Source organism: Populus euphratica, unplaced genomic scaffold, assembly GCF_000495115.2.
Source record: "Populus euphratica unplaced genomic scaffold, PopEup_1.0 scaffold31.1, whole genome shotgun sequence".
Taxonomy (NCBI): Eukaryota; Viridiplantae; Streptophyta; class Magnoliopsida; order Malpighiales; family Salicaceae; genus Populus; species Populus euphratica.
The window spans coordinates 3,874,200-3,884,253 of record NW_011499850.1 but is presented as its reverse complement, the minus strand read 5'-3'; positions in this window follow the sequence as shown (position 1 = coordinate 3,884,253).

The window sequence follows — 10,054 nt, the reverse complement described above, 5'->3', positions numbered from 1 at the left end:
TAATTTTAAATTAAAATTTATTTTCAATAGTATAATTGGATTGAAATCTCAAATAAAAAAAAATTAATTTTAAATTAATTTTTTTTTAAGAGTATAATTCAACTGCAATGTAAAATAAAGTCTAAATTAACTTATTTAAGTTTTTATTTGAATTAAGGATTTTGAGAAAGATAACACAAAAACTAATAAATTTTCTTTACTTTGGAAAGATGAAAAACACTAGAAATAGGACATATACACCCTAGATCACATTTAAGTGTGTTTGGTTTTTAGATAGTTTTTGTAATTGTGGTTTAAAAAAAATAAGTTTAAAAAGTATGGTTAATAATGGTTAGTTGTATTTAGATATGTTTAGCAAAAATTATAGTTGAAATTTATATGTAACAAAAAATATGTATAAAATATTTAATGGAAGTGTGATTGCGGTTGTTTTTCAAAATATTTTTTATATTTATATCAAAATAATTTTTTTTTTTAAAAAAATTATTTTTAATATCAACGCATCAAAATGATCTGAAACAATAAAAATATATCAATTTAAAGCATAAAAAAAATAATTTTTTTTAAAAAATATTTTTAAAATATAAAAACAAATAAAATTTTACAAAACTCAATGAAAAATATATAAAAAATACTTTACAAAATCTACATTTCAAACTTAATTTTTTAATAGACCCATAATATAAAATCCAATTTGATTTATTACTAAATATTTTGTTGTGTTTGTTTAACTGCAAACATAAAAACCAATAAAAAACAAACATAACCTTAATAATACCTCCAGTTAAGAGAGAAATGGGTGGAAAACTTATGAAACTATAATTTTATTCTCAATAAAACTATTTGCAAGTTTAAACCAAATGCATAATTTTATTCTTCAAAATTCTTCCTTTTGTTTCAAATAAAATTAACAAAAAGATGTACTTCCTCTCCACTTTATTTCCCTTCATTTGTCACACTTCCTTTCAAACAAAATGAGGGAAAGTAACTTTACTGACTTTTTTCCTCTTACATTTGTTCCTTGTAATCAAAGTTATAGATTCAGCACGCAAATGACCTTCATGATCAGCATCATCAAGACTTGGCAATAAATTGGATCACATCAACTTATTGGAGACCTAATTCAACAGCATTTCTGTTGTTGAAAAATGATGTACGGAATTTGGGAGTCTTCTGCCGATTGAAATTATAAACTATAAATACAAAAGGAAAGCACTATTAATAGGGTAAACAAAGCACACTTTGAATATAGAATATATAGAGAAGACCATCACGAACTGGTGACATAAAAAACCACACAAGGGCCACAATGTATCTGGACAGGTATGACGAAGTTAAATAGACAAAGGATGAATTAATCGAGTAGAGAAACTTGCTAGAAATCCCAAATATTTGAGGATGATGAAGATCCATTCTATATATATAGGAGCTTTTAATTAAGAGCTAATTAACAGCTTATATATATATACATGAATGGTGATTCTATAGTAGCTGATTCCCTCCCTGTGACTCAGAATGATTATTCTGTGTGTGATGATCGAGAGTCTGCATGTGCCTCTGCTCACCGTGTCTCGAAGGGCAAGAGAACGCAGGCCCAGATTGTCAAACCTCCATGTCAAAGAAGAAGCCGCCCAATTAATGCATATATGATAAACATCCACATGAACAAAGACATTTCATTTCTCTTTGCATGTCAACAAAGTCAAGATAACACTATTAATGGTGACAAAAATCATTGCGTGCTTCTCGTTGAAGATCAACTGGAGCTAACTTAATATCAGCCTTGCATTGCATGTGTTCTCATTTAAGATCATCACCTAAATTCAGCTGTATATATACATATCCTAAAGTTTTCAACTAGAGCTTTAATGATAGTGAAAATTAAATGGATAGTTAGATTCTTCATATTGAAGGTGACGTGAAAGTAAATACTTATATTGCTTAGCGCATGCAGAGAGGCCTGGCGTAGTTTCCACTTATAATTAAAATATTGTTTATCCATATAATTAATCCGTAATTTGATGGAATGATTAATTTAGCTTTTTTCATACTTTTTTTTTCCCTTTTGTTTTATGTAATCTTACGATGTCAGCCTTCTTATTTCTTGATAAAAAAAAGCTGATGATGTCAATTTCTCACATTTTATACCATGCACAATTTCCATTGAAAATTATTTTTCATATGTGCTTTAAATATAAAAATGTGAACGATGGCATTAACATAGAAGAAAAAAAGTATTATATATAAGCTTAAAAACTAATGGGATTTAACAACTCATCGTTCTTCTTTAAAACAAGACATCTATTCATGTATTACATGAAAGAAATAAGACCTGAAGATCGAAAATGAACTATATCTAATCTCGAATATACATAGTAGAGAGTTATTTTCAGAGATTTCTCAATTCAAATACAAAAATAAAATAGAATTTAATTAACTGTCAATCCATAGAATGATGGGGTTACTGAGTTTGAATCCTTTAAAAATACGTTGTTAAAGCAAAAATCTTCACAGGTGAGCCTTGTTTCTCCAGTAGTTGCATTGGAATTAAAATTATGAGCAGTCAAGACAAGGAGAAGCAAGTTCATCAATTTAATTTGATAGCAATTTGGATAGTTAACGCCCCTTTTTACTAATTTTTTTGCCTCATTAATTATCATAAGATCTAGCTAGATCATATTCCCTTCATTTTAACCAGATGGGGAGAGAAAGTGTGATAATCCAGTACTAAAATGTGCAAGCATTAACAAAAGCTACGAAAACCTATTCATCCAGATTAGTAGCAATGTTTCCTAGAACTATATAATAATAGTTGTGCCCTTTTCATCTAGATTTTTTTTTTTTTTGTGCCCTTTTCATCTAGATTTTTTTTTTATTTTGATCATATTACCCATGCAAAATTTTAGAATTGTCATTTGATGTTTTGAATTTTAATCTTTATTCTTATGATTTTTAATATTTTTTTTTTGTAAATTTTGATTGTTTTCAATCACTTCTTTCAATCTCAATTTGTGATATTGTATTTTTTTTTTCCAAAGTGATCCTTATTTTTTGATTGATTTTTATTTTTGGATTTTTTATTAAATTGATTTTTCTTTTCAATTTCACCATTCAATCAATTTTTTTATATTTGAAATTTGAAATTTGACCCTCATTCTTTTATTTATTTATTTTGGGTCATTTTGTTAATTTATTTTTCTTTTTAATTTCACTCTTCCATAAAAAAATCAAAATTATTTTTAATTTCAATTTCAATCCTTATTATTTTAATTCTTATTTTTTATTTTGGATCCTTTATATAGTTAAGATTATTTTTCTAATTTTATCATTTAATATTTGATCGGTTAATAATTGAGCTTTTTAGTTTTTTTAGATATGGTACTTCTATAATACTGAGGTCATGAGTTTAAAAAATTAACATGATATTTCTATAATATTGAGGTCATGAGTTTAAAAAATTAACGCAGGTTGAAATTTGATTTTGTTTTCTTTATGTATTGTTTTTTTAGTTTTCATCATTCAACAAATTTTTATAAAAAAAAATTGGCATTGAGATTTTCTTCACTTTTTTATATTAGATTATCTCGATTTCCCGACTTAAGCCATGAATTTGACTTATGAATCAAGATTGACTCAATTCTTAGTACCCAAAAAAAAATTGGCATTGAGATTTTCTTCATTTTTTTATATCAGATTATCTCGATTTCCCAACTTAAGCCATGAATTTGACTTATAAATCAAGATTCACTTAATTCTTAGTACCTAGATTACAAGTTTATCATATTAATTTAAGTTGAATCAGATTTTTTTTATTCAATTTCAACCTTATATTTAATAGAATGGGAATAGAGTTACATCATTATTATTTTTTTTATTTATTTTTTAGGTTATTGTGATTATTTAAAAAAAAATCTATTTGCTGCTATTATTGCTTCTTTTTTTTTTCACTATCAAATTAAAATAAAATCAATTTATTTAATTCAACAATTCCATTATCACAATGGCAAAATCTTTTTCCTGGTTTAAAATGCGTTTGTGTTAGTTTAACATCATTTTCCAAGCAATAAAAAAAAAGAGAGTCAACCCCACGGCATAGCAGGGCACACGACTAGTAACGGGCAAATCGCAAATCATCTTGGTAGGGAGATAATTATTAATTGAATGTGGACGAGATATCAAGTTGGAAGACATAAATAGATGTGTTGCTTTCATGCCTCCATCAATATAAATGAAGGTCTATTGACTCCAGCCATGCATGCTTGCTCCACATTAATTATGGTCTTCTTGATTAATTAATTACCCTTAAGTACTTTTCAGTATTGGAATATATAGAAATTTAATATAATAAAGAGATATATACATTAAATGTACGTATACATTGTATGTATATTGTTAAACTTATTGCAAAAAAAAAAAAGTCATTGTATGTATATTGTTAAACTTATTGCAAGAAAAAAAAAAGAAATTTACATATTTTATAACAAAAACTTCATGCACCGTGGAAAGTTTTATACATTCGTAGTATAAAAATATATCATAAATTTATGTAAAAAGGCAAAGGTATATATACAATTAAAAATCTAAAAGTCACAATTTTAAATTTTACCATTCTTATTTTATTTGATAAAATTAAATACAAAATAAAGATAAATAAATACAAATTTTAAGCTTCAAAAACTTTCACTTAAATAACAATATCATAAAATAATATAAACTATATATTAAATATATTGAAGTCTCCACTAAAAACTAATATCCAAATTAAATCTAGTAAGCTTTCGGTGAAAAGCACGCACTCTACAAATAATATTTTATTTTTTTATCATAATATATAATATTTTTATTATTATATTCTTCTTATCATCAATTATTTATTATCATGTTTCCATTAAAACATCTTTCATGTAAAGTTTTTACATGTATTCTATATATTTGAAGGGAGATGAATTAACACCTGTATTTTTTTCGTAGAACAATATCCATGTCATAATTCACATTATATCAAATCAATTATTTAAAGGATTTGTTGGATTTGATAAAATTTCAATAGCGTCTCGGCCTCTACACGGGACCTATTAAAAAATTTATCCCATTGTATTTTGCATAACAAATATTTATATAAACTCCATACAGATATCTTATGCGTACCACCTATTCATTTATTAATCTATTAAAATTCCCCATGGTTATTCATTATCAATTATATAGATATTTGTACTTCATTATTATACTATATGATCAGACATGATAAATACATGAGGAAATTTTGATACAAAAGGGTTTAATTTATGATACTTAAGTAAGGTTACATAACTAAATATGTATCAAAAGGAAATTATTAAATTGACATAATATTTAAATTACATCGACTATATATCTAGGAAAATAAAAGCTAATAACTAATATTAGCATGACCCTACCGAATGAGATGAATTTGTAAAGAATATAGTATTTTAAATGTAACATAAGGAATTAATTTATTATTTTATAATTATATTTCCCAAAAGTAACACAATCAATTTAATACATGTAAGGGTTTTATATTTTCGCCACCATATTAGAAATTTATTAATCCAAATATACCAAATAAATCATTACTAAATTATCCAAAATTAAAATTCATATTAGCTTCCTTAGTCATTGTCTATATAAGTTATTAGATATCTTATTTTTCATTATAATCACCATTTTTATGAATCACTAAATACGTTGAATTTATTTTTTTAATTATTGTCAACACACTTAACTAAGTATTGAAATATTCTCATGTGTTCTGTCAATAAAATCAATAACACCAATATCATTCTTTTAGCTACTATCATACATAATATGCTAAGTGTCATAATATTTTACATATCTATCAATATATCAAACAATATTAATATCAATTCTTTAAGTATCAATAATATGGTAAACTAAGTATGATTAGAGCATCTTATATATTTGTCAATATATCAAGCAATATAGATATTAACATAGTAGACTAATATTGATATCAATTCCTTAATTATCATTAACAAAGTACAAAACATCTTACATGTTTATTAATATATTGATTAATATTGATATCAATTCCTTAATTATTATTAACAAGGTAAATTAAGTAATACAAAATCTTACGTGTATATCAATATATTAATTAATATCAATATCAATTTCTTAGCTATCATTAAGAGTAATGAGTGGGATATCAATATCAATTTCTTAGCTATCATTAAGAGTAATGAGTGGGATATCAATATCAATTTCTTAGCTATCATTAAGAGTAATGAGTGGGATATCAATATCAATTTCTTAGCTATCATTAAGAGTAATGAGTGGGCCACTCTATTTTAATATTGATTTCAAATAAGCTTGGTAATTATGTTTTTGAACAAATTCTCCAACATTTCTAAGTAAATTTTTAAATATAAAAAATATAAGTGAAATCATCAAAACTTTTTATTGAAACCGGAATATTTAACCACATCAAATTAATTCTAAAAAGGTTTGATTAAATTTAAAGATTTCATGGATTAAAAACACTTACTAGTTATTTCATAATTGAGGCATTAAGACAAGCATTTACAAAATTGAAATCGCATAAAAAAAATTAACACTGGATTTGTCCAAATTTGAGGGATCAATTGAAACTAACCTTTCTTCAATCACAATAGATGGGATCCACTAAATGTAAATTAATACTTGAAGTAACCTAACAAAAAAAGTAAAATGCAAGAAAGATTCAGAGATATAAAACTTGATAGAGAAAACTGCTCGGAATCAACAAAAAGCTAAACATTGCAAACGGGAAAGACAAACTTTGTCTTAGTCAAGTAAGGCTTTTAACCTACTCTTTTCTTTTGTAACTGATATCTCAAGCCTAGCTCGTTGTCTCAACCTACTTTGCTTATTGTTTTGCTGTTGTAGTGTTCTTTCAAAAGAAAAAGGTTCAAAACGAAAACCTATAATAAACTGCATGCCACCCTCTCCCACGCCCATATTATAACCTCTGCCTTTATCCACAAAACAATCCAGGTCCCACCTCAGATTACCTAAACCCTTCAAAAGAAAAGGATTGTCTTCGAAGCTAGCCAACACTGAATGCATCGCCTCTTTCTTCTTGCCTTTTAAAAGTGGAGCCTGCATGCGTCGACTGAAGGCTTATTATATTAGGAAAAGGGTACGGAGTACTGTGGTCATGGTTGCCCCGATATTTTAATTCTTTCTCAAGCTCATCGATTAGAAAGAAACTCTTTAGTTCTTTTTGGTTTTGAAAATCTGGTCAATCGGGGAATAAAGAAGAAGATAATGCAGGTATTTATTTAATTTAAATAAACAATGTAAAAGGCACTTGTGGTTGGAGGCATGGAACAGGAAGATGACAAAGGACGGCATCATGCATTGCCTTTTTCTCGCTCTTCTTTTCATGGATATGCAGGCTTTTAGAGCACCATGCTTGCCTGTTCCCTCTCTCTATTATTGAATTAATAATCCAAGCAACTTTAATTTTTGCCCTCACGTTTTCTTCCCAGTTAATCAAGTGGGTCTGATCTGTGTAACTTGGTCATTCGCTTTGCTTGCTATGATCCTTGTAGTTGGGGCAGTACTCTTTCTATTTGGACGACGAGCGAGGTCCAATCTTCTCGATACTTCACTATGCAAACAAGTGGTATTGAAACTTGACCACTCCAGTTAGGGAAATGATTAAAAATCATCCAAGGTGCATGCTCTCCATGATTGAAATCCGGATGCCTGCATCCACCCTGGTTAATTTAATAGTTTACTAAAAAGATGAGAGGATAATGCACCCAGCAGTATATATAATTTACTAAGAAATAAAGGCAGAGATCTCAACCATACCCGATTGAATTTGCAAAAAAGACCAAAAAGTTGGGTAGGGCTTTCAGGAAAGGGGCCAAGAGCTAGAACTAAATAATAATAATAATAATAATAATAATAATAATAAAAGTGATGCAGACCTCCCCCAGCCACAAATTCTATATCTTCTCTTAGTGGTAGTGGTTAGTAGGTTAACACAAGAAGAATCTGCCAGGTTTGGGACCATGCAATGGTAAAAAGATCCATATTGTACCTTATTGTATTTGAATCCAAATATTATATACACCCTCCTGTGCATGTCGGGTACATTTCATGCAACTGAGCTGGCGTAGCTTGACCATACTTATTAACTAATAAACTCCAGCCTCAGTTTTTCTTTTAGGGTTCCAAGCCCGTGATTGACAGCCTCACCAGTAGGCCGAAACATTTTAGCTTCAGAATCTTTCATGCTTGCATGAAGAACAACAAGACGAAGATCATGATTTGAGAGGACCGGACCCGGGCCAGTATCATATGCCATCATCATTAGCGACAACGCCATGTTTTCTTGGTTGTTGGGTTGCAAATTGGGTCCTTGTCTGCCTTAATAAATTTAATCCAAGTGACTCTCCAATGGAGTTCTTGTACAAGTCTCAGTTATTTTCAGGAAAAAAAGGTTAGCCCAAGCTGATAATGTTGCCTGAAATATAGACCTCCTGCTTTTCTAGATCTTGACGGTAGCAAACATTAGGCCCGAAGCATCGCATAATATAAAGGAAAGGACACGGTGGAGATGGGCTCAGACCGAACCCAAATTGCTGACCAGGCCCGATGATGAAACAAATCTTAAACCAAATGATGCGATGGCTTCAAAACCTAGGCCTGTTGGTGTGGTGGGTTCACACCCAAGCCCACTAATGCTCTCGTTTTTGTGTTTCAAAAAATTCTCTATTTTTTACGGGCACGTCAAATAATGTTAAGGCATGTTCACTACAATAAGACTATCCATACAAGCACCTCATCTTATAAGTTAATAATAAAGTCTCTCGTATGACTGCTCTACTTTACAAATTTACAGTATGGTCACCTAAATGATCTTTATTTTACAAGTTGGCTATGCAGTCACCCACAATAAAAGTAATTATTTTGTATGATTATTCCAACGAGTAGAATACTTATTATATCTACAACTATACTATGCATTAAGAAAGTTTATATGATTCTTAGATGTATAATGCTTATAAATCACGAAGAATGAATAATGCTAATTTTTACTTATTACTAGATAAAAAAGATTATTTTTCTACATTTAATCATTTTCATTTTACACATTATATTCTTTCTGTAACTTTATTAACTTAAACATCTAAAGGCCTTATATAATGTACAGGTGACTTGTTTTGTAAAATATTATGAACCACCAATCAAAATCTTGTTTAAAGAAATTTTCAAAGCCCAATATATAATTATGACAAGCCTAAGATTTTTTTTCTTTTTCTTTAACTTTAGTAGTAGTATTATTTGTGGAGACTCGAATAAAAGTCAATTCAATTCCTTTTCTTTCATGGTTCTTTCCTTAGCTAATGATAAAAAAACAAGTGAGAATGTTTATGGAGGTTATGTTAGTTACCTAGGAGCAACTTAAGGCCTCGCTTTATAACATACACCCCATAGTGCAAACAAAAAACTCTAGTTAGAGAAAAGAATAAGTAAAAATGACATGCAAAAAGCAAAAGAAAAAGTCGTCGTCCTTATATCCCATATAAAAGCCATTTTCACTATCATCCAAAGCATTCTTCAAATGGATACTCCAATTGTGACAAAAGGCAAGTCTAAGTCAATAAATAGTTGTTGCCATCACCACTACCTTTTATCCAGGACTCCTTTTTATCCCCTCACAAAAACAACTTACACATCATCATTTTAGGGAAAGGCCCCTTCTTTTTGAGTTCTATGGGGTCCTATTCCTTTTTTTATTGGAAATCCTCTATAAACCTTTTTTTCCCCTTAATTTTCTCGTTCTTAGACACGAAATCCTATCGCTAACTAATACTTCACCATCTTAAAACAACTCCTCATCTATCACTCAACCTTCTTTCTATTGCTTCTAAGATATGTTGCAAACTGATCTATCTTTCTGGTTTTTGGCCCACTCAAAGCAGGAAGTATAAAAGTCCATCCAAGACGGGATAGCCACGTTCTCTCTTGAAAGGATATCTGTTTCTTCCAAGCGTCAACTAGATCTGTAGATCGC